This window comes from Delphinapterus leucas, chromosome 1 (genome assembly GCF_059928025.1).
Source record: "Delphinapterus leucas isolate spDelLeu-1000000601 "Yukka" chromosome 1, BTC_Dleu_Yukka2, whole genome shotgun sequence".
NCBI classification, from domain to species: Eukaryota; Metazoa; Chordata; class Mammalia; order Artiodactyla; family Monodontidae; genus Delphinapterus; species Delphinapterus leucas.
This window is the reverse complement of record NC_143129.1, coordinates 29,191,232-29,216,816: the sequence shown is the minus strand read 5'-3', so window position 1 is coordinate 29,216,816 and position 25,585 is coordinate 29,191,232. Positions and strand designations below refer to the sequence as shown.

At 36.0% G+C, this 25,585-nt stretch overlaps 1 protein-coding gene and 1 pseudogene across 2 annotated transcripts in view; both read left to right on the top strand.

Annotated features, from left to right (window-relative positions):
* The window catches only part of LIN9 (lin-9 DREAM MuvB core complex component), a 105,958-nt gene that overhangs the window by 40,556 nt on the left and 39,817 nt on the right, over nt 1-25,585 (top strand). The gene's annotated exons all lie outside the window — the stretch shown is intronic.
* Nucleotides 412-25,585, top strand: LOC149750431 (WD repeat, SAM and U-box domain-containing protein 1 pseudogene; annotated as a pseudogene).

Here is a 25,585-nt window from a genome sequence, read left to right as displayed (position 1 = left end):
CAGAGCATACTGCATATGTTTATTTCTAGGAGTTTTATTGTTTGAGGTCTTGCTTTCAGGTCTTTAGTCCATTTTGAGTTGATTTTTGTATATGATGTGAGGTAGTGGTCTAGTTTCTTCTTTTGCATTTGGCTGTCCAGTTGAAGGAATTACTTTTAAAAAAGTGTTAAGAGGTATACCTAAAAAGCCAGTAGAGGAATTAAATTTGACAGACTAACAAATACTCAGTTAAGTGAAAAGATGACAGGAAAGAAAGAACAGAGGAGTAGAAAATAAATAGCAAGATGGTAGACTTATATCTAGCCCTTTTAAAATTACATTAAATGTCAATGAACTAAACACTACACTGTAGAGCTTATCAGACTGGATTTTTTTTTGTTTGTTTTGTTTTTTAAAAGGAAGTCAAAAAAAATAAAAAATAAAAAATAAAAAAAAAAAAAGGAAGTCAAACTCAACTACAGTTGACCATTGAACAACATGGGTTTGATGGGTTTGAATTGTGTGAGTCCATTTATATGTGGATTTTTTTTTCAATAACACACTGGAAATTTTTTTGGAAATTTGTGACAACGTGAAAGAACTTGCAGATGAATTGCTTAGACGTGAAATATTGAAAAAAATTAAAAAGTTAGATATGTCATGAATGCACAAGATATATGTAGACATAGTCTATTTTATCATTTACTACCGTATTTTATGGTAGTAAAATTTATCAAAACTTATTTCCACAAACACAGTCCATACATTTGCCATTGAGAGAAATGTAAGCAAACATAAAGATGCCATATTAAATCATAGCTTCATAAAACTAACTGTAGTATACACTGTACTACTGTAAAAATTTTGTAGCAACCTCCCGATGCTGTTGCAATGAGCTCAAGTGTTGTGAGTATCTGCTAAAAATGCTGTGTGACAGTAATCATTTCCATGTGATCAGTTCATCTCCAGTAAATTGCATATCGTTGTAAAAAGTGATCTCTTGCAGTTCTCAAGTATTTTTCATTGTGTTTAGTGGAAGACCATAAACCATGGAGCCCATATGAAGTGCCATAGTGATGCTAGAATTGCTCCTAAGAAGCAGAGAAAAGTCATGACATTACAAGAAAAAGTTGAATTGCTTGATATGTACTGTAGATTGAGGTCTTCATCTGTGATTGCCCACTATTTCAAGATAAATAAATGAATACAGTGTAAGGACCATTGTAAAAAAAAAAAGAAAAGGAAAATTGGTGAAGCTATAGCTGCAGCTATGCCAGCAGGCATGAATACCTAGCATTTTTTTGAAATATCTTTTTACCTCATAATGAAAATACAGCTTTTATGTGGGTGCAGGATTGATATAAGAAAGGCATACCTATGGACTCCGATATGATTTGAGAAAAAGCAAAGTCATTTATATGACGACAGAGCAAAAGGGAGTGAAAGATCTAAAGCTGGAGAATTTAATGCCAGCAAAGGATGGTTTGATAATTTTAAAAAGAGGTTTGGCTTAAAAAATGTCAGGATCACAGGAGAAGCAGCTTCTGCCAACCGAGAGGCAGCAAACAGCTTCCCAGATGCCATTAAGAAAGTCATGGAGGAGAAAGGATATCTACCTGAACAGGTTTTTAATGCAGACATAAGTGCCCTATTCTGGTAAAACAAAACAAAACAAAACAAAAAAGCCTTGTTAGTAAGGAAGTAAAGCAAGCACTAGGATTTAAAGCAGAAAGGGTGGACTTCCCTGGTGGAGCAGTGGTTAAGAACTTGCCTGCCAATGCAGGGCACACAGGTTTGATCCCTGGTCCAGGAAGATCCCACATGCCACAGAGCAGCTAAGCCCGTGTGCTACAACTACTGAGCCTGCACTCTAGAGCCCACGAGCCACAACCACGAAGCCCGCATGCTGCAACTCGTGAAGCCCGTGCACCTAGAGCCCGTGCTCCACAACGAGAGAAGCCACCGCAGTAAGAAGCCCACACCGCAATGAAGAATAGCCCCCACTTGCTGCAACTAGAGAAAGCCCTCGTGCAGCAACAAAGACCCAATGCAGCCAAAAATTTAAAAAATAAAGCAGAAAGCGATAGGCTAACTACTGTTTTGCAAATGCAGTCGGGTTTATGATCAAGACTGCCCTTATGTATAAAGCTGCCAGCCATAAACAACAAGGTCCTACTGTATAGCACAGGGAACTATATTCAATATCCTGTGATAAACCATAATGGAAAAGAATATATATTAAAAAAAAAAGAATGTCTATGTCACTTTGCTGTACAGCAGAGATTGGCACAACATTGTAAATCAACTGTACTTCAATAAAAAATTTAACTAAATTATAAAAAAAGCTGCTAACCTTGGACCCTTGAAGGGAAAAAATAAACACCAGCTGCCCGTCTTTTGGTTGTACAGCAAGAAGACCTGGGCAACAAAAATTCTTTTTCTGGATCGGTTCCATTGATGGTTTGTCCCTGAAGTCCGGAAGTACCTTGGCAGTAAGGAACTGCCTTTTAAAGTTCTTTTGATATTGGACAATGCCCCTGGCTACCCAGAACCCCATGAGTTTGACTCCAAAGGCATTGAAGTGGTCTACTTACCCCCAGACACAACATCTATAATTCAGCCTGTAGCCTTAAGTACCTTTAAGGCTCATTACACATGGTACTCTATGGAAAGGATTGTCAATGCTATGGAAGAGAACTCTAATAGAGAAAACATCATGAAAATCTGGAAGGATTATATCACTGAAGATGTCACTGTTGTTATAGAAAAAGCCTGAAAGAGCCAGTAAAGGAAAGAGATTGTAGAGGTGGAGGAAAAAAAAGAGGTTGGAGGTAAAGGGCTTCAAGACACAGATATTTTGAAGAGCTAATAGACACCACACCAGAGGAATTAACAACACAACTTGATGGAGATGAGTGCTTCTGAATCAGTGCCAGCCAATAAAGAAGAAGACATAGAAGATGCAGTGTCAGAAAACAAATTGACATTAGACAGTTGGGGAGAAGACTTTCAATTTTCAAGACTGCTTTTGCTTTTTTTTTATAGCATAGACCCTTCTATGATAGGGTCACTTAAACTAAAGCAAATAGTGGAAGAAGGATTGGTACCATATAGAAACATTTTTAGAGAAATGAAAAAGCAAAAAATCAAGTAGAAATTATGATGTATTTCCATAAATTCACAGTAAGTGTGCCTGACTGTCTTCCCTCCCTTTCTACCTCCTCCACCTCTTCCACCTCTGCCACCCCTGAGACAGCAAGAGCAACTTCTCTTCCTTCTTCTCCTCAGCCTATTCAACATGAAAATGGTGAGGATGAAGACCTTTATGATGATTCATTTCCACTTAGTGAATAGTAAATAATCATCATTCCATACAGTTAATAAACTTATCTATTGTGTAGGTGTGTGAGTGTCTTCCTCTGAAAATCTGATCACTGCACGGCAAGAACTGTATGAGATGTATTTGTGTCATCATCATCATGACCTAAGTATTATTCATCATGTGGAATATTGTGTGCAGGACTTGTATTGAATCAGTCTGCCAAGGCAATAGAAACAAAAGCAAAAATAAGCAAATGGGACCTCATCAAACTTACAAGCTTTTATACAGCAAAGGAAACCATAAACAAAACAAAAAGACAACCTACAGAATGGGAGAAAATATTTGCAAATGATGTGACCTACAAGGGCTTAATTTCCAAAATATTCAAACAGCCCATACAACTCAACAAAAAACAAACAAACAACCCAATAGAAAAATGGGCAGAAGGCCTAAATAGACATTTCTCCAAAGAAGACATCCAGATGACCAACAGGCACATCAAAAGATGCTCAGCATTGCTAATTATTAGAGAAATGCAAATCAAAAGTACAATGAGGTACCACCTCATCCCAGTCAGAATGGCCATCATTAAAAAATCTACAAATAACAAATGCTGTAGAGGGTGTGGAGAAAGGGGAACCTTCCTACACTGTTGGTGGGAGTGTAAGTTGGTGCAGCCACTATGGAAAACAATATGGAGGTTCCTCAGAAAACTAAAAGTAGAGTTGCCATATGATCCAACAATCCCACTCCAGGGCATATATCTGGACAAAACTATAATTCAAAAAGATACATTCACCCCTATGTTCATAGCAGCACTATTCACAATAGCCAGGGAAACAACCTAAATGTCCGTCAACAGATGAATGGATAAAGAAGATGTGGTACATATATACAATGGACTACTACACAGCAATAAAAAAGAGTGAAATAATGCCATTTGCAGCAACATGGATGGACTTAGAGATTACCATACTAAGTGAGGGAAGTCAGAAAGAGAAAGACAAATACCATATGATATCACTTATATGTGGAATCTAAAGTATGACACAAATGAACCTATCTACAAAACAGTAACAGACTCACAGACATAGAGATCAGACTTGTGGTTGCCAAGGGGATGGGGTTGGGGGAAGGATGGATTGGGAGTTTGGGATTAGCAGATGCAAACTATTACCTATAGAGTGGATAAACAACAAGGTCCTACTGTATAGCACTAGGAACTATATTCAATATCTGTTATAAACCATAATGGCAAAGAATATAAAAAAGAATGTATATATATATGTATAACTGAATCACTTTCCTGTACAGTAGAAACTAACACAACATTGTAAATCAACTATATGTCAATTAAAAAAAAAAAAAGACTTGTATTGAAGGAAGACCCTGAGCTCACCTCTTCTCATGGGCACACCAGAATTACAACTATTTACAGAACAACTGTTGATGAGAAAGACTGGAAACTACCAGAAAGAATCACAGTGAGATGGGTAAGAGGGGTGGAGTTGCTTTATAATCATTATACATACCCCCAGGGTGGGCAACCCACAAATAAGAATAATTACGATTGTAGGGGTTCACCCCATGGAGCAAGGACAACCAGTGGATCACTGAAGAAACCAAAGAAGAAATCAAAAGATACCTGGAGACAAGTGAAAACAAAAATATAACAATCCAAAATCTATGGGTCGTAGCAAAAGCAGTTCTAAGAGAGAAGTTTATAGCGATGCTAACCAACCTCAGGAAACAAGAAAAATCTCAAATAAACAACCTACCCTTACACCTAAAGGAACTTAAAAAGAACAAACAAAATCCAAACTTATTAGAAGGAAAGAAATCATAAAGGCCAGAGCAGAAATAAATGGAATAGAGACTTAAAAAAGAAAATATTAATGAAACTAAGAGCTGGTTCTTTGAAAAGATAAACAAAATTGATAAACCTTTAGTCAAACTCGCCCAGAAAAAAAGAGGGCCAGAAAGAAGGAGAAGTCAGAACTGACACTGGAGGATCATAAAAGAATACTACAAACAACTATATGCCCCAAAAATGGACAACCTAGAAAAAAATGGACAAATTCCTAGAACTGTACAATCTCCCAAGACCAAACCAGGAAGAAATAGGAAATATGAACAGACCAGTTACCAGTGATGAAATTGAGTCAGTAATTTAAAGCAAAACAAAACAAAAAAACACCCCAAAACTCTCAGCAGACAAAAGTTCAGGACTAGATGACTTTATATGTGAATTCTGCCAAACATTTAGAGAAGAGTTAACACCTATCCTTCTCAAACTATTCCAAAAAATTGCAGAGAAAAGAAGACTTCAAGACTCATTCTACAAGGCCACCATCACCCAAAACCAGACAAAGATACCACAAAAATAGAAAATTACAGGCCAATATCACTAATGAACATAGATGTAAAAATCCTCAACAAAATATTAACAATCAAATCTAACAATACATTAAAAGGATAATACATCATAATCAAGTGGGATTTATCCCAGTTGATGCAAGGACGGTTCAGTAACCACAAATTAATCATTGTGATACACCACATTAATAAATTAAAGAATAAAAAATCATACAGTCATCTACATAGATGCAGAAAAAGCTTTTGACAAAATTCATTCATTTATGATAAAAACTCTTCACAAAGTGGGTATAGAGTGAACATACTTCATAATAAATGCCATATGTGATAAGCCCACAACTAACATCACATTCAACAATAGAAAGCTGAAAGCATTTTCTCTAAGATCAGGGACAAGACAAAGGTGCCCACTCTTGCCACTTCTATTCAACATAATATTGGAAGTCCTGGCCACAGCAATCAGACAAGAAAAAGAAATAATATAACCTAAATTGGAAAGGAAGAAGTAAAACTGTCGCTGTGTCACTGTCTACAGATGACATGATACAATATATAGAAAATCCTGAAGACACCACCAAAAAACTACTAGAGCTCATCAATGAATTCAGTAAAGTTACAGGATACCAAATTAACATACAGAAATCTCTTGCATTTCTATACATTGACACTGAACTATTAGAAAGAGAAATTAATGAAACAATCCCATTTACAATTGTATCAAAAAGGATAAAATACCTAGGAATAAATCTAACCTAGGAGGTAAAGACATGTACTCCAAAAACTATAAGACGCTGATGAAAGAAATCGAAGATGAGACAAACAGATGGAAAGATATACCATGTTCTTGGATTGGAAGAATTAATATTGTTAAAATGACGATACTACCCAAGATAATCTAGAGATTCAATCCATCCCTATCAAAATACGAATGGCATTTTTCACAGAACTAGAACAAATCATTTTAAAATTTGTATGGAAACACAAAAGACCCTGAATAGCCAAAACAATCTTGAGAAAGAACAGAACAGAGGTATCACACTCCCTGATTTCAGAGCATACTACAAAGCTACAGTAATCACAGCAGTATGGTACTGGCAAAAAAACAGACACATAGATTAATGGAACAGACTAGAGAGCCCAGAAGTAAACTGACACACTTATGGTCGATTAATCTACAACAAAGGAGGCAAGAATATACAGTGGAGAAAAGACAGTTTCTTCAATAAGTGATTTTCTTCAATAAGTGGTGCTGGGAAAACTGGACAGCTACATGTAAAAGAATGAAATTAGAACATTTTCTCACACCACATATGGAAATAAACTCAAAATGGTTTAAAGACTTAAATGTAAGACCAGAAACCAAAAAACTGCTAGAAGAAAACATAGGCAGGGACTTCCCTGGTGGTCTAGTGGTTAGGACTCCATGCTTCCAGTGCAGGCGGTGGGGGTTTGATCCCAGGTCACAGAACTAGGATCCCACATGCTGCGCAGCCAAAAAAAAGTCGAGATCCCTTGACTTCTGTAACTATCCAAAAATAAGTAAATAAATATTTTTTAAAATGAAGTTTTAAATAAATTAAACTACTTTTAAAAAAAAAGAAAACAGACCCCCCTCACCTGCGTGTCACATGCCCTGCGCCACTCGCCGGCATCTGAGTGCTGATCCCAGGCGTCGTGGGTCTTTGAGGTGAAAGGGGCAGTGCCCATGGGCCAGTTTAACAGCGGTGGAGGCAGGTGGAGGACCTTGACTGGGGTCAGCCCGCCGAGCTTCCCCGCTGAAGGTGTCTAAACCCTCCATTTCTCGGCGTCAGGTTCTAAGCGCGTGACAGGGACCTGCTGAGACCTTGACCAGAGCGATGCATGGTTTTAAGGCCTTGGTCTGGGAGCCGGGCAGCGCCTCACGGCGGGGCGTGAAAGCCCCAGCTGGCTTCCACCCCTCCCCCACAACCCAAGCGCCGGTCCCCGCACTCTGGAAGGCCCTGCTCCCCGCCGGCCGTGCTCCTGCCGTGGGTCTCTCGGTTCGCTGAGGCCTGGTTGGCTCTCAAGAGTTGGGCAAATCCTTGGTCCCCGCGTGGGCACGGTGGGAGTAGGTCTCGAGCTTTATGTTGGAGGATTCTTGGCACATTTCGGGTTTGCCTTGCATTAGATGGGTATGCATGTGTTCACAATGGCAAGTTGATCCGGGGTATGACCGGAAATTGAGTGTTTGGCTTGACGGCTGAGGTTTAAGTGGACGCCCACACCAGAATATTTTACTTCAAATAAAGAACATGGTGAAACTAATTCACACGTTAGCGGATCATGATGATGATGTCAACTGCTGTGCCTTCTCCTCTTCCCTCTTGGCCACTTGCTCCTTGGACAAACCAATTCGCCTGTACTCCCTGAGTGACTTCAGTGAATTGCCACACTCTCCATTGAAGTTTCACACCTCTGCTGTCCACTGCTGCTGTTTCTCTGCTTCAGGGCATATTTTGGCTTCATTTTCAACAGACAGGTACCACTGTCTTATGGGATACTCAGAACGGACAGACTTTGGCAGTGATGGAACAGCCCAGTGGTAGCCCTGTGAGGGTTTGCCGGTTTTCCCCAGACTCCACTTGTTTGATATCAGGGGCAGCTGATGGAACTGTTGTTTTGTGGAATGCACAGTCATACAAGTTATATAGATGTGCTAGTGTTAAGGATGGCTCCTTGGTGGCCTGTGCATTTTCTCCTAATGGAAACCTCTTTGTCACTGGCTCCTCATGTGGAGATTTAACAGTGTGGGATGATAAAATGAGGTGTCTGCATAGTGAAAAAGCACATGATCTTGGAATTACCTGCTGCGATTTTTCTTCACAGCCAGTTTCTGGTGGAGAACAAGGTCTTCAGTTCTTTCGACTGGCATCATGTGGTCAGGATTGCCAGATCAAAATTTGGGTTATTTCCTTTACCCATACCTTAGATCAGTGGATAAGTCTGTCATAGTGTATGATACTAATACTGAGAATATACTTCACACCTTGACTCAGCACACCAGGTATGTCACAACTTGTGCCTTTGCACCCAATATCCTTTTACTTGCTACTGGTTCAATGGACAAAACAGTGAGTATCTGGCAGTTTGATCTGGAAACACCTTGCCAAGCAAGGATCGCAGAAGATCAACCAAAGCAATTTACTGAAGATTGGTCAGAGGACGATGTCTCAAACTGGCTTTGTGCACAAGATTTAAAAGACCTTGTTGGTATTTTCAAAATGAATAACATTGATGGGCGAGAACTGTTGAATCTTACAAAAGAAAGTCTGGCTGATGATTTGAAAATTGAATCTCTAGGGCTGTGTAGTAAAGTTCTGCAGAAAATTGAAGAGCTCAGGACAAAGATGAAAACCCTTTCTTCTGGAATTCTGATGAATTTATATGTCCAGTAACTAGGGAGCTTATGAAAGATCCTGTCATTGCATCAGATGGCTATTCGTACGAAAAGGAAGCAATGGAAAATTGGATCAGCAAAAAGAAACGTACAAGTCCCATGACAAATCTTGTTCTTCCTTCTTTGGTACTTATACCAAATAGGACTCTGAAAATGGCCATTGATCGATGGCTGGAGACACATCAAAAATAAAACTGTTTATTTTATATTGCAAAAAAAAAGAAAAAAGAAAACAGAGGCAGGACACAGTTTGTTATAAATCGTAGCCATATTTCTTTGGATCTGTCTCCTAAGGCAAGGGAAACAAGCAAAAATAAACAAATGGGACCTCATTAAACTTAAAAACTTTTGCACAACAAAGGAAACCATTGGCAAAACGAAAAGACAACCTACTGAATGGGAGAAAATATTTTCAGATGATATGACTGATAAGGGGTTAATATCCAAAATATATAAATAGTTCGTACAACTCAATATTGAAAAAACTACCTGATTTTTAAAAATGGGCAGAAGACCTGAATAGATATTTTTCCAAAGAAGACATACAGATGGTCAACAGGCACATGAAAAGATACCCAACATCACTAATCATCAGAGAAATGCAAATCAAAACCACAATGAGATATCACCTCACACCTGTCAGAATGACTGTCATCAGAAAGACCACCATTAACAAATGTTGGTAAGGATGTGGAGAAAAGGGAGTGCTTGTACATTGCTGGCAGGAATGTAAGTTGGTGTATCCACTGTGGAAAGCAGTATGGAGGTGCCTCAAAAAAGTAAAAACAGAACTACCGTATGACCCATCAATTCCATTCCTGGGTGTACATCCAGGAAAGATGAAAACTCTAATTTGAAAAGATACATGCAACCCAATGTTCACAGCAGCATTATTTATAATAGCCAAGATATGGAAGTAACCTATGTTGCTAATAAAACAGAAACAGACTCACAGATGTAGAGAACAAACTAGTGGTTACCAGTGAGGAGCGGCGTAGGGGAGGGGAAAGATAGGGGTAAGTGATTAAGAGGTACAAACTACTAAGTATAAAATAAATAAACTACATGGATGTATTGTACAGCACAGTGAATATAGCCAATATTTTGTAAAAAATTTAAATGAAGTATAAGCTATAAAATTTTGAATCACTGTGTTGTATACCTGAAACTAATATAATATTGTAATTCAACTATACCTCAATTTTTTAAAAATGAAAGTGTTTTAATACTGTATTATGACTATGACAGTAAAACTGTATGCCATAAAATTTTTATAATGATTCATTCATTAATGTATATGCCAGGCTACCATGAAGCCATCATATTGATTACACTAGACTACTATAAAGCAATTTGTATTGCTTTTTCTTCATTATCAATGCATGAATCATTGTACCTGTAAATAAAGATGAATTTCTTTTTCACATTATCTTTTCTTTTTTTTGATGTCTAGTTTTAGTAATATGCGCAACATGTAAAGCATTTTGTAATATCATATAAGACAATATTGATGTAGGTACTGAGACATGATTCATCTTGTAAACAGATGATGTAAACTTATGGTATTGATAAAAATATACAGTACTATAAATGTATTTCTCTTCTTTATGATTTTCTTAATAACTTTTTTTATCCCTAGCTTACTTTTTTGTAAGAACACAGTGTATAGTACATATAACATACAAAATACATGTTAATTGCCGTTTATGTTATCTGTAAGGCTTGCAGTCAACAGTAGGCTATTAGTAGTTAAGTTTTGGGTTATACCCTTGAGTTAAAAGTTATACACAGATTTTCAACTGCTCAGGTGATATCACCACTCCTAATCCCCATGTTGTTAAAGGGTCAACTGTATGTGCTGTCTTCAAGAGTTGTACTTGAAATTTAAAAATCACAGACAGGTTAAAAGCAAAAGAATGAAAAAGATATGCCAATCAGATATTAACAATAGGAAGTTGAAGTGGCTATGTTAACATCAGACAAAATAGAATTCAAGACAAAGAGTATTACCAGAGAGAGGAGATACTTGATAATGATTGAAAGAGCACTTCATTAGAAGAACACAGCAAATCCTAATATATACTTATTAGTAGGCCCCTAATAACAGAAGTTCAAAATACTTAAAGCAAAAAGTAAGACAACTAAAGGAAGAAATATACAGGTCGACAATTATAGTTGTGGATTTTAACAACTCTCTACCAGTAATTGAGAACAGGAAAAAAAAATCAGTACAACTATAGAGAATTAGAATAGCACTACTTGGCTTCCCTGGTAGCACAGTGGTTATGAATCTGCCTGCCAATGCAGGGGACACGGGGTCGAGCCCTGGTCTGCGAAGATCCTACGTGGCGCAGAGCAACTAAGCCCGTGTGCCACAGCTACTGAGCTTGTGCTCTAGAACCCGCAGGCCACAACTACTGAAGCCCGCATGCCTAGACCCCATGCTCTGCAACAAGAGAAGCCACCGCAGTGAGAAGCCCGCGCACCGCAATGAAGAGTAGCCCCTGCTCACTGCAACTAGAGAAAGCCTGCACGCAGCAATGAAGACCCAATGCAGCCAAAGATAAAATAAATTAATTAAAAAAAAAAAGAATAGCACTACCAATCATGATACCTAATTGATATTTTTAGAACAGTGTACCCCAAAACTGCAGAATATATAATCTTTGCACGTGCTTAGGCTTTGTCAACATAAATCATATGTTGGCCTATTAACACATGTCAGTAAATTTTGAAAGATTGAAATATATACAGTGTACAGAATTTCTCTGAGCACAACAGAATTTAATCAGAAATTGAAACAGTAAGATCTCTGAAAACATCCAAGTATTTGGGAATGAAACATCATACTTTAAATAATTCATAAGTAAAAGGAGAAAATCTCAAGGGAAAAGCACAAATATTTTAAATTGAAAGATAATAAATATACCAAATATAAATATTTGTGGGGTGCAGCTAAAGAAGTATATAGAGGAAACTTTTACATTTTTAAATACTTACATCAGAAGAAAATGCTTATATACATTTTAAAAAGGTATAAATTTCTATTTTTACCTTAAGAAGCCAAAGAACAAGCCCACAGCTAACATCATACTCAACAGGGAAGGAGTGAAAGCTTTTTCTCTAAAGATCAAGAACAAGACAAGTGTGACAATATAGTGCTGGAAGTCCAAACCAGAGCAGTCAGGCAAGGAAAAAGAAGGTGTCAAATCCAAAAGGAAGAAGTAAAATTATCTCTGTTTGCAGATGACATGATCTTATATAGAGAAGACCCTAAAGACTCTACAAAAAACTATAAGAACTGGTAAATGAATTCAGTAAAGCCAGGATATGAAACCAACATACAATAATCGGTTGTGTTTCTATACACTAAAGACAAAATATCTGAAAAAGAAAATAAGGAAACAGTCTCATTCACGATGGCTCCAAAAGCGATGGAATACTTAGGAATAATTTTAACCAAGGATGTAAAACATCTGTACACTGAAAATTACAAGACATTGATGAAAGAAATTGAAGAAGGCAAAAATAAAAGGAAAGATATCCCATGTTCATGGATTGGAAAACTTAATATTGTTTTAAACAGTTCATACTTCCTAAAGCCAATTATAGATTCAGTGCAATCCCTATGAAAATTCCAGTGGCATTGTTTACAGATATAGAACAATCAGTCCTAAAATTTATGTGGTACCACAAAAGACCTGACTAACCAAGGCAATCTTGAGAAAGAGGAACAAAGTTGGAACACTCAAATGTCTTGATTTCAAGCTATATTACAAAACTATAGTAATCAAAATAGTATGAGACTGGCATAAAATAGACACATAAACAAATGGAACAGAATTGAACCCCCACAAAAAACCCCATGAATATATGGTCAACTGATATTTGACAAGGCAACCAAGAATACTCAATGGGGAAAAGACAGACTCTTTGATAAATGGTCTCAGGAAAACTAGATATTCACATGCAGAAGAATAAAACTGGCCTCCTATCTTACACCTCTCACAAAAATTAACTCAAAGTGGAATGAAGTCTTAAATGTAAGACCTGAAACTATTAAATTACTAGAAGAAGACACAAAATCAAAGGAATAGAAGCAACAATCAGCAAGTAAGACTACGTCAAACTATAAAAAGCTTCTACACAGCCAAAGAAACAATCAACAAAATAAAAAGGCAACCTACAGAATGGGAGAAAAGATTTGCAAATCATATATCTGATAAGAAGTTAATATTCAAAATATGTAAGGAACTCATACAACTCAACAACAAAAAGACGACCTGATTAGAAAATGGGCAGAGGAGCTGAATAGACATTTTTCCAAACATGACACATAGATGGTGAACAGGTACACAAAAAGATGCTCAACATCACTAATCATCAGGGAAATGCCACAGTGAGATGGCACCTCACACCTGTTAGAATGGCTATTATCAAAAAGGCAAGAAATAACAAGTGTTGGAAAGCATGTGGAGAAAAGAGAACCCTGTGGATTGGTAGTGGAAATGTAAATCAGTGCAGCCACTGTGTAAAACAGTAAGGAAGTTCCTCAAAAAATTAAAAATAGAAATACCACGTGATCCAGCAATTCTGCTTCTGGGTGTTTATCCAAAGGAAACAAACTCACTATCTCCATAAGATACATGCACCCCCATGTTCGTTGCGGCATTATTTACAATAACTAAGGCATGGAAACAGCCTAAGTGTCCACTGACAGATGAATGGAGAAAGAAAATATGGTGTATACAGTTGACCCTTGAACAATGCGGGGAGTAGGGGTGCTGATCTCCCGTGCAGTCTAAAATTCACAAACACTCAGCCCTCCATACCTGCAGTTACATATCTGCAGGTTCAACCAACCATGGATCATGCAGTACAGTAGTATTTACAACTGAAAAAAACCTGTGTGTAAGTGGACCCCTGAAGTTCAAACTTGTGCTGTTTAAGGGTCAACTGTATATACAATGGAATATTATTTGGCCATAAAAAAGGAGAAAATCCTACCATTTGCAACAACATGGATGAATCTTGAGGGCATTGATAAGTGAAATGTCAGAAAAAAGTACCCTGTGATTCCATTTATATGAGCTGCTTACAATAGAAACAGTCGTAGAGACAGAAAGTAGAATGGTGGTTGCCAGGGGCTGGGGGGGAGGGATGAATGGGGAGTTACTGTAATGGGTGTAGAGTTTCAGTTTTACAAGATGAAAAGGGTTATAGATATGAGTGATGATTGAACAATGTTATTAATATTTGATACCACTGAACTCTACACTTAAGAATGATTAAGATGATAACTTTTTAGTGTATTTTACTACAACAAAATAATTGAAAAAATAATCAATGTCAAGAGAATGAGAAGAGAAGCCACAGACTGGGGCAAAATATATGCAAAGGACATATCTGATAAAGGACTGTTATTCAGAATATGCAAAGGACTCTTAAAACTTAATAAATAGGAAAGCTAACAACCTGATTAAAAAATGGAGAAAAGATCTGACCAGGTACCTCACCAAAGAAGATATACTCTCATACTGTTGGTGGGAATATAAATTGGTGCAGCCACTATGGCAAAAAGTACAGAGATTCCTGAAAAAATTAAGAATAGAACTATAACACACACACAAAAAAGAACTATCATATGATCCAGCTATTTAACTTTTGAGTATTTATTCAAAGAATACAAAAACACCAAATCAAAAAGTTACGTACACCCCTATGTTCATCACAGCATTATTTATAATAGCCAAGCTATGGAAACAACCAAAGTGCCCATTGTTGGATAAATGGATAAAGATGTGGTGTGTGTGTGTGTGTATAAAATATACAGTGGAATACTACTCAGCCATGAAAAATGAAATCTTGCCATTTGTGAGAATATGGATGGATCTTGAGGGTATTATGCAAAGTGAAATAAGTCAAAGAAAGACAAATATCATATGATTTCACTTGTATCTAGAATATTAATAAACAAAATGAAAACAAACATAAATACAGAGAACAGAGTAGTATGGTTACCAGAGCGGAAGGAGTTGGGAGAAGGGCAAAATGAGTAAAGGGCGTCTGTTGTATGGTGACGGATGGAAACTAAACTTTTGGTGATGAGCATGCTGTAATATATATAGAAGTCAAAATATAATGTACACCTGAAACTTATATGATCTTATAAATTAATATCACCTCAATTTTTAAAAAAAGAAAAGATATACAAATGGCAGATAGGCACATGAAAAGATATGCCACATCATATGTCATCAGTGAAATGCAAATTAAAACAATGAAATACCATTATACACCTATTAGAATAGCCAAAATCAAGAACTTGACAACACCAAACGAGAATGTGGAGCACAGGAACTTATATATTACTGGTGGGAATGCAAGATGGTATGGCCACTTTGGAAAACAGTTTGGCAATTTTTTACAAAATTAAACATATTCTTACCACACAGTCCATCAGTCACACTCCTTGGTGTTTACCCAAATGAGTTCAAAACTTACCTCTTCACAAAAACCTGCACATGGATGTTTATAGCAGCTTTATTCATAATTGCCAAAAGTTGGAAGGAACCACTATGTCCTTCATTAGATGAATAAACTGATACATCCAGACATGGAATATTATTTGAAGCTAAAATGAAATGAGAGGGAATTCCCTGGTGGTCAAGTAGTTAGTACTCTGCGCTTCCACTGCTGGGGGCCTGGGTTCGATCCCTGGTTGGGTAACTAAGATCCCACAAGCTGTGTGGCATGGCCTAATAATAATAACAAAATTCCATGAAAAGAGATGGAGGAACCTGAAGTGCCTATTACTAGGCGAATGAAGCCAATCTGAAAAGGTTACATACTGAATGATTCCAACTGTATGATATTTTAGAAAAGGTAAAAACTATGGAGACAGTTGAAAGATGAGTTATTACCAGGGGCTAGTGGGAAGAGGGATTAATAAGTGGAGCACAGAGGTTTTTTAGGGCAGTGAGACTGCTCTGAGTGATACTGTAATGATGGGCAGGTACATGCCCTTATACGTTTGTCAAAACTTATAGAATGTGCAGTGCCAAGAGTGAACCCTAATGTAAACTATAAACTTTGGGTGATAATAATGTTTCAGTGTAGATTCATCAGCTAACAAAATGTACCACTCTGGTGTGGGATGTTGATAGTGGGAGAGCCTGTTGGGTGTGTCACGCAGGAGCTATATGGGTTGATAGTAGGGGAAGCTCTTAGGGAGAGTAAAGGTAGGGCATGTATGGGAACTCTGTACTTTTCTCTAAATTTTGCTTTGTGTTTAAAACTGCTCCTAAAAAGAAAGTCTGTTTTTAAAAATCAACTAATGTAATTCCCCATATTTAGTAGCATAAAGTGGAAAAACCACATGGTCCTATCAATAGATAACAAAAAGTCATTTGACAGTATTAATGCCCACTCATGATAAAACTCTCAAAAACTAGAAATAAAAGGGAACTTCCTCAACCTGACAAAGTTAATATATGAAAAAATCTATGTGCAGGTACATACTTAATGGTGAAATTTTGGATGCTTTGCCACTAAGACGGGGAACAATGCAAGGATACACTTAGGATCTGTATACAGTATTCTGCTAGATACAGTGAAATAATACAAGAAAAAAAATAGAAATCATAAAGTTTGGAAGAAGTAAAACTGTCTCTTTTCACAGATGACATGATTACCCATATGAAAATCCTAAGGAATCCACAAATCAAGGACTAGAATTAATGAGATGAATTTTTTTGCAAGGTCTTTGGATATAAAATCAATATGAAAATTAGTTGTATTTCTGTATAATAAGGCAACAACTGGAAAATGGCATTTTAAAAAATGACACTGTTGACAACAGCATAAAAAACCTAAATAATTAGATAAAACATGTCATGGATTGGAAAACTCAGTATTGTTAAAAATGTCAGCTCTGCCAAGACTGATCTTAGAGATAAACAGTCTAAATCACAGTAGCCCTTTTCTTTTTCTTTCTCTTTTTCTTTTCTTTTCCTTTTTTTTTTTTAAATTGTCGTGCTTATTCTAATGTCTGTGAAAATGGGAAGGATAGTTTAATCCAGAAATAGATCCACACATATGTCCAGTTGACTTTCTGAAGGTACCAAAGCATTTCAATGGAAAGGAAGGGCATTTCAATAAATAATGATTGATCAACTAGGTATATATATGGAAATAAACTGAACCTTGACCTTTCCTCATGCTATACAAAAACTTAATCTAAGATGGACCAAAGGGCTAAACATAAAAGCCAAAACTATAAAGCTTCTATAAGTAAACACAGGAAAATATCTTGTGATCTGTAAGTAGGCAGAGATTTCTTGGATCTGACAAAAAATTAATTATCAAAAAAGAAAAATAAAGGTGATTTTTAGGTTTAACTTAAATTTAAAACTTCTGCCCACTAAAAGCAAACATTAAGAAAATAAATAGGCAAGCCATATACTGGGAAAAAAATATTTCCAAATCATATATCTGAAAAGGGACTATATCTAGAAAACCTAAAGAACTGTATTATTTAGTAATAAAAACATAAGTAATCCAATTCAAAAAATAGACAAAACACTTGAGTAGAGACTTCCCAGAGGAAGATGTATGAATGATCAATAAGCACATGAAAAAGCACTCAACATCAGTAGTCATCAAGGAAGTGCAAATTAAAATCATAATGAAATACCACTACACACACCAGAATGGCTAAAATTGAAACTACTGATAACATCAAATGTTGACAAGGATGTGGAGCTACCATAATTTATATACATTGTTGATAGGATGGTATACCACTTTGGAGTAAAGCATGACAGTTTTTAATAAAATTAAATTTATGTCTGTCCTGTGATCCAGCAGTTCTGCTCCAAGATATTTAAGTAAGAGAAATGAAAATTGCTGTTCACAGAAGGATATATACAAGAATGTTTATGGCATCTTTGTTTTAATTTTATAGTCAGAACCTGGAATCAACCCAACAACAGGCGAATGGATAAACATAACATGATATTTTCTTACATTGGGATATAAATTGACAATAAAAAGGAGCTAACTACTGACATATAGATTAACTTCAGATAGTATGACGAGCAAAAGAAGCTGAAAACTAATGAATGCATATTGTATGGTTCCGTTTATATGAAGTTGTAGAATAGGCAAAATTAATTTATGGTAGAAAAATATCATCAGAAAAGAGGTTGCTCCTGAAGAAAGGATTGCCTAGGAAAAGGGAACTTTCTGGGATAATAAGAATATTCCGTGACTTTAAAGATGGATGATTTCATTTGTCAAAACTTATAGGATTATACACTTACATTTTCATTTTACTGTATGTAAATTTTACCTAGAAAAGAAAAGTATATAAACAAACAAAATTCCACATTCCTTTCTGGGAAGAAATTTCTTAGTAAAGAAGGAGTAGTAGACTTCTCCTCAATAACAACAACAAAGGAATTTTTAAAGTAACTATATTTAAGATTTTGCAGTAGGCGCAAAGAAGACAGGTAAAAAGTGACGACAAGTGATTCTTAGTTACAGAGTTAAGAACGCAAGTGTTTTGACAAACACCAAAATGATGGAAAATTTGAATAATGGAAAAGCCTTGGGGAAACGTCTGGACATGATACTTTAACCACATTGTACAGGAAGTTGTTCATCAGGTGTCCGTTGCTCTGAATAGTTCTAGAACTCTGTGTAGTCAGAGAAGTCAGGGTATAAAAAGAGATTTTAAAATCATTAGTTTGTTAAGAAATTGTAAAATTCAGAACTGTCCTAAAAGTAATGTAGTTTATCTAAGTAGTTTATCTAAGTCAAAAGGGCTATGGGAAAGGAAGTCATCAAGGACAATATGGAAGATGTGATTTGGAAGATATGGAAGATGTGATTTATAGAAGTAAATGTAGAGTTAAGATTTGACAGCTGCTGGTTAACCCAAATTCTGAATCCTGGCCCAAAGCTGAGGCTCTGACCAATAATATTTAAAGTTGTCCCTTGATGTTTGTTTATAATGAAATTACTTTCTAAACTTGGATTTTTGGATGCCATTAGGTATGTTCACCAGATTCCCAGCAAACCTTCTGTTGTGCTTGAAAAATTCTCTTTTTTTTTGCATTGCGTTATTTGACCTTATAAACGGTCAGAGAAGTAGAGTGACCATATAATTTTATCACTCAAGTAAGCATCTTCTGAAAGTAGAATAGGAGGTGCTGTTAATAACTGAAGTAGGATAGCAGGTGTAAATGGACATTGTCCTGAGATAATCAGCTAATAGGATTTATGGATTAATAGGATTTACCCTACCTAAAGGATGTTTTTGAATTTTTTTCTTATTATAAAATATTCTCAGAGCCTTAGGATAATGTTGATAACCACAACAGCATTTTTTTCTTACTTTCCTGAACTTGGCATTCTGACCAAGAATCTGCTTTTCATCCCTTAGTGACCATGTATACTAACTTAGGTTGCTGCTTTTGTTTTTTTAGCTTTGCATTGTCAGCACCAGTAATCTGGAAATGGCTGTTAAGGAGAGGGCCGCCTTAGAGACAAAAGTTTAAGTATTTTTAAAAGTCTTTGAGCCAGTTAAGTAAAACTGGATAGAATTTAGCCATCACTTGAACAGATAGATACTCCTGTAATAATAGGGGAGCCTGACTTCAAATATTGATCTGTGGTAGAGGGACATAAATGACATCCATATAAAAATATGGAAATATCTTCTTTTCTTGATTTATAAAGGCAATGCATTCTCAAAAAAAAAAAAAAGAAAAAAACACAGAAGTGTAGAAAGTGAGTTTCCCCTAAAGTTTTATAAATCTCCCTCTAAAGTTTGATGTATGTAAGTATACAGTATATGCCAGAACATAAGATGTTCCTCCCTCCAAATTATATTTGAGTTCTTATACTTTTCGTATTATAAGTATTCTCTCAGTTTATTTTGCATAACCAAGCCTGCTTGGTGAAGACTCACTGATTTCTGATTTCATTTTGTTGCGGTTGGAGAAAGCACTTTGTATGATTTTACTTCTTTTAAAGTTGTTGAGACTTGTTTTATGACCTAGCATTTGGTCTGTCTTAGAGAATGCCCCATGTATGTTTCAAAAGACTGTATATTGCTGTTGGGTTGAGCATTATGTATATGTTAGTTAGGTCAAATTGGTTGATAGTGTTGTACATGTCTTCCATATTCTTATTGACTTTCTGTTTTATTGTTGTATCAATTACTGAAAGATTAATATTAAAATCTCTAACTATAATTGTTGAACTCTTTACCATTTCATCAGATTTTGCTTCAGGTATTTTGGTGCTCTGTTAAGGTGCATATATATTTATATTTGTCATATTTTCCTGATACATTGACCCTGTTATCATTATGAAATGTCCCTCTTTGTTTCCAGTAGTATCCCTTATTTTAAATTTTCATTAATATAGCCATTCCAGTACTCTTGTTACTGTGGTGAATCTTTTTCCATCCTGTACTTTCAACCTATTTGCATCTATGAATCTAAAGTGTGTCTCAGACACATGTAGAAATATATAAACAGCTTATAGATGAGTCTTGTTCTATTGAAGTCAGTCTGCAAACCTCTGCCTTTTTAAAAATTTAAGAAAATTTTATCTACTTGTATTTTTTTATTGAGGTATAATTGACATCTAACATCATATTAGTTTCAGCTGTACAACATAATGATTCAATATTTGTATATATTGTAAAATGATCACCACAGTAAGTCTAGTTAATATCCATTACCACACATAGTTACCAAAAATGTTACAACTTTTAAGATGTACTTTTTTAGCAACTTTCAGATACAGGATTCAGTATTATTAACTATAGTCACCATGTTGTACATTACCTCCCCATGACTTTTTTTGTTTGTTTATTGTACATTTACAATTAAAAAAAATTTTTTTATTGAAATATAGTTGATTTACAGTGTGTTAGTTTCAGGTGTACAGCAGAGTGATTCAGTTATATGTGTATATGTGTGTGTGCGTGCGTGTGTGTGTGTGTGTGTATATCTATATATATATACACTTCTCCATTATAGGTTATTACAAGATATTGAGTGTAGTTCTCTGTGCTGTACAGTAGGTCCTTATTGGTTATGTATTTTATATAGACTTACTTATTTTATAACTGGAAGTTTGTACCTTTTGACCCCTTTCACCCTCTGCTTTTTGATCAGTGGTTAGTCTATTCACATTTTATGTAATAATTGATATGCTTGCATTTATGCCTATCGTTGTGCTATTTGTTTACAATATGTCTCATATCCGTTATTTTCCTTTACCTCCTTTCCTGCATTCTTTTGTGTTAAACGAAGACTGTTTAGGATACAATTAGTATACAAATTTTACTTATTATAGTTATATAGTTAGTATTTGTATATTAGTATACAAATGTAGTATACAATTTTAATTTCTCTGTTATTTTTACGTATTTTTTGAGGGTTTTGTGTGTATGTGTGTGTTAGTTGCTCTGGGAAGTACAATATGCAGCTTTAACATATCACAATCTAATTAAGATTAATACTGAATTAATTCTGATAAAATATAGCAGAATTACTCCAATATAGCTCCATTTTCTCCTACTTCCTTTTTACTGTCATCAAACGTGTTACATTAATATCTATGATAAACCTGAGAATATAGTATTATAATTATTGCTTTAAATAATCTTACTTTTTAAAAATGAAATGAAGAGAATAGAAAAAATGTGTGTGTGTGTATTTTGTACACACCGTTTTTTATATGCACCCGCATATTTACCATTTCTGGTGTTTTTCTTTTCTTGCTGTGGATTTTAGTTACTGTCTGGTATTATTTCCTTTTATCATAAAGAATGTGTTTTAGTATTTCTTCCTAACGTGTCTAGTAGCAACAGATTCTCTCTGTTTTTATCTGAGAATGTTTCCATTTCTCCTGCATTTGTGAAAAATAGTTTCACAGGATATAGAATTCTTGCTTGATGTTTTTTTCCTGTTAGCACACTGAATATGTCGCTCTGTTGCCTTCTGACCTTTATTGTTTCTGATGAGATGTACCTGTTAATTGTGTTGCTCTTCTACATGTGATGAGTCATTTTTCTCTGGAAGCCTTTCTCTTGAATATTCTCTCTTTATCCTTGGATTTTGGAAATTTCACTATGATATGTCTAGGTTTGATACTCTTTATATTTATCCTACTTGGGGTTTATTGAGTTTCATGGGTTAGTAGCTTAATTTTTTAAATCAAATATGAGAGATTTTTAGCCATAATTTCTTCCAATTTCCTTTTCACCTTCTCTCTCTCCTTCCTTTGGGTCTCTCATTACAAATATGTTGGTGCACTTGACATCTTCCTACAGCTCTCTGAGGCTCCCTTCATTTTTCTTCAATCTTTTGTTCTCTGTGTTCTTTGGATTGGATAATTTCTGTTGATGTCTCTCTCTTTTTTTTTTTTTTTTTTTTGCGGTACGCGGGTCTCTCACTGTTGTGGCCTCTCCCATTGCGGAGCACAGGCTCAGCGGCCATGGCTCACGGGCCCACCCAGCTGCTCCGCAGCATGTGGGATCTTCCTGGACCGGGGCACGAACCCGTGTCCCCTGCATTGGCAGGCGGACTCAACCACTGCGCCACCAGGGAAGCCCTGATCTCTCTTTAATAGATCAGAATCCAGACTTGCTACAATATATTATCTAAAATATTCCCTGATTCTTTTCTTCAAATCTTCTCTTTTACTCTAGAGTTTCTATTTGGTTCTTTTGTATAGTTTCTTGAAATTCCCTGTTGAGTCATTGTCTTTAATTCTCTGAACATATTTATAAAATCTACTTTTGAAGACTTTGCTAATGTATCATCTGTGTCAGTTTCTACTTACTGTACTTTTATCCTGAGTAAGAATCATGCTTTTTTATTTCATTACATATCTAGTAATTTTTGGTTGAAAAATAGATATTTTAGAAAATATATTGTAGCAACTCTGTAATTTTTTTGAGAATTGTTTTTACTTTAGTAACTTCCTATGCAACCACTGATGTCTCTGCTCAGTTTTTTTTTACTCTTTTATTTATTTTTAAGCTTGCTTCCTAGGGAATGTTCCTGTGTCTGCATAACTTAGTGGCCAACCAGTGACTTAGGCAGAGATTGTACTCAAACATCTTAATCCAGAAAGGCCTCAGACTGATCTCTGTGTGGACTTGGGAAACACATACAAAGTTGCTGTCCGTTTTCAGGTCATCCTTAGCTTTTACTTTTTACCAGACTTTCTTAGGTCTTTCCCACCCAATCACATAGTTTTCCACTTAGGCAAGAATTTATGGAGAGTTTATTTCAGTCTTTTTATGGCTCTCTAGTTTCCAGGATCTCCCTGTTAAATTCCTAGCTATTCTGCCAGTCACCTCAGACAGGACTACCTCTTAGGCTTGCAGAGTTGTGGGGTTTTCTTATTCTTTCCTGATCGAGTTTGCCACTCTTAACTAGCACAGTCACAGGTTTTTACCCACTGGTCCACATCCTGTCTGCCCCTCTGGCAACAAACAACACTGTTTCCATGGCCAACCATACACTAGAAAAACTCTTTTTACCAGCCAAGCTGTTGATGGTGAGTGTGAATAGCCTCTTGCAGAAAGGCCACTGAGTTCACTTGTCCTTAACTGAAGCTCTAGCAGTTTTTCAACAGTAATCATTTCTTAATTGTTTTCTGCATTTGGCCCATTTCTAGTACCCTGAAATGGTTGTCTTTGACAATCTTGTACAGGTTTATACAAGTCTTTTGCAGAGAAGAATCACCAACCTCTTCACGCTGCCATAACTGGAGGTCCTTTTCTATATTTACGTTTGTTTATTCAACTTTATTACTCGTATCTTCTGTATACCTGTTTACTTTTCCTTTAATTGGTCTGTCAAAGACTGAGAATGATATTTTTTTTAACTTTTTATTTTTTACTGGAGTATAGCTGATTAACGATGTTGTGACAGTTTCAGGTGCACAGCAAAGCAACTCAGCCATACATATACATGTATCCATTCTCCCTCAGACTCCCCTCCCATCCAGGCTGCCACATAACATTGAGCAGAGTTCCCTGTGCTATACAGTGGGTCCTTGTTGTTTATCCATTTTAAATATAGCCATGTGTACATGTCAATCCCAAACTCCCTAACTATCCCTTCCCTCCACCCTTCCCCCCTGGTAACCATAAGAGAATGATATTTTAGTCTTCTACAATTGAGTTTTTATCAGTTGATCCTTTTAAATAGTTTTGCATTGAATATTTGTATTTTATTTAAATGATATCATTGGGACTTTCCTGGTGGTCCAGTGGTTAAGACTCCACATTTCCAATGCAGGGGCACAGGTTCAATCCCTGGTTGGGGAACTAAGATCCCACATGGCACACACTATGGCCAAAAAAAATTTAAAAATAAATACTATCTTTATATGCTTTTGTGTGTATAAAATGTGTCACTTTGCCTAGTTTAATGCCTTAAATGCTACTGCTCTTATATTTTTCACTCATGCTGGATGTTTGCTTGGATTTTCCTTATGTTACTTCAGACTGGATTTAAATAGTGACACAAGAATTCATCTGTGTGAGGGATCCCCAAGACCACCCCCAGGTTTGGTTTGGTGATTCACTAGAAAGACTCATAGTACTTGGCAAATAGTTGTACTCATGGCCATGGCTTATCTCAGAAAAGGATATAAAGCAAAATAAGCAAAGGGAAAAGTACATGGAGCCAAAGTCCAGAGGAAAACAGGTGCAAGCTTCCAAGAGTCCCCTCCCTGTAGTGTCACACAAGACTTGCATAATTCCTTCAGCAGCAAGTTGTAGCAGCACTTGTGAAATGTTGTCTACCAGGGAAACTCATTAGAAACTCAATGCCCAAGGTTTATACAGGGGGCTGGTTACGTAGGCACCTTCTGCCCAGCACATACAAGAATTGGAAAGCAGGTAACCACATTGTTTGCACAGTCTAGGCACAGTAAACCACTCTTTCTTAGCATGGGAACAATGGGAACACTCCCAAAATTCAAGTACCCAGAAGTCAACATTATAGGCAACCCTTTCTAAGGTTAGCAGTCTGAAACCTAGTAAATCTTTTCTGCATAGCACCCTTGTCTTTTTTTTCTTTTTTTTTTTTCAGTTGAACTACTAGTGTTTCATTCATGAGTATAATGACCAGATTTGTTGACTTTTTTTTTTTTTTTTTTTGCAATTCGAGGTTTAAAGCAATGATATGATGTTAAAGTATTTTCCCCTTAGTTTGGTAGATATATGATTTCATTCATATATCAAATTAGGGATCACCATTTATAGTTTTGTTTTCTGTTTCAAAAAATTTTTTTGTTGTTCCTTTAAGCCTAAAATAAAGTACATGCTTTTTTTAAAACTTTAATAGACAACAGTACTATACTTTCTCCACTTTGAATTACATGCTTGGAGCAGTTTTGTATGTAACAGTTTTTTGTATCTCCTAAATATCATAATGCCTTTTTGTTTCTTT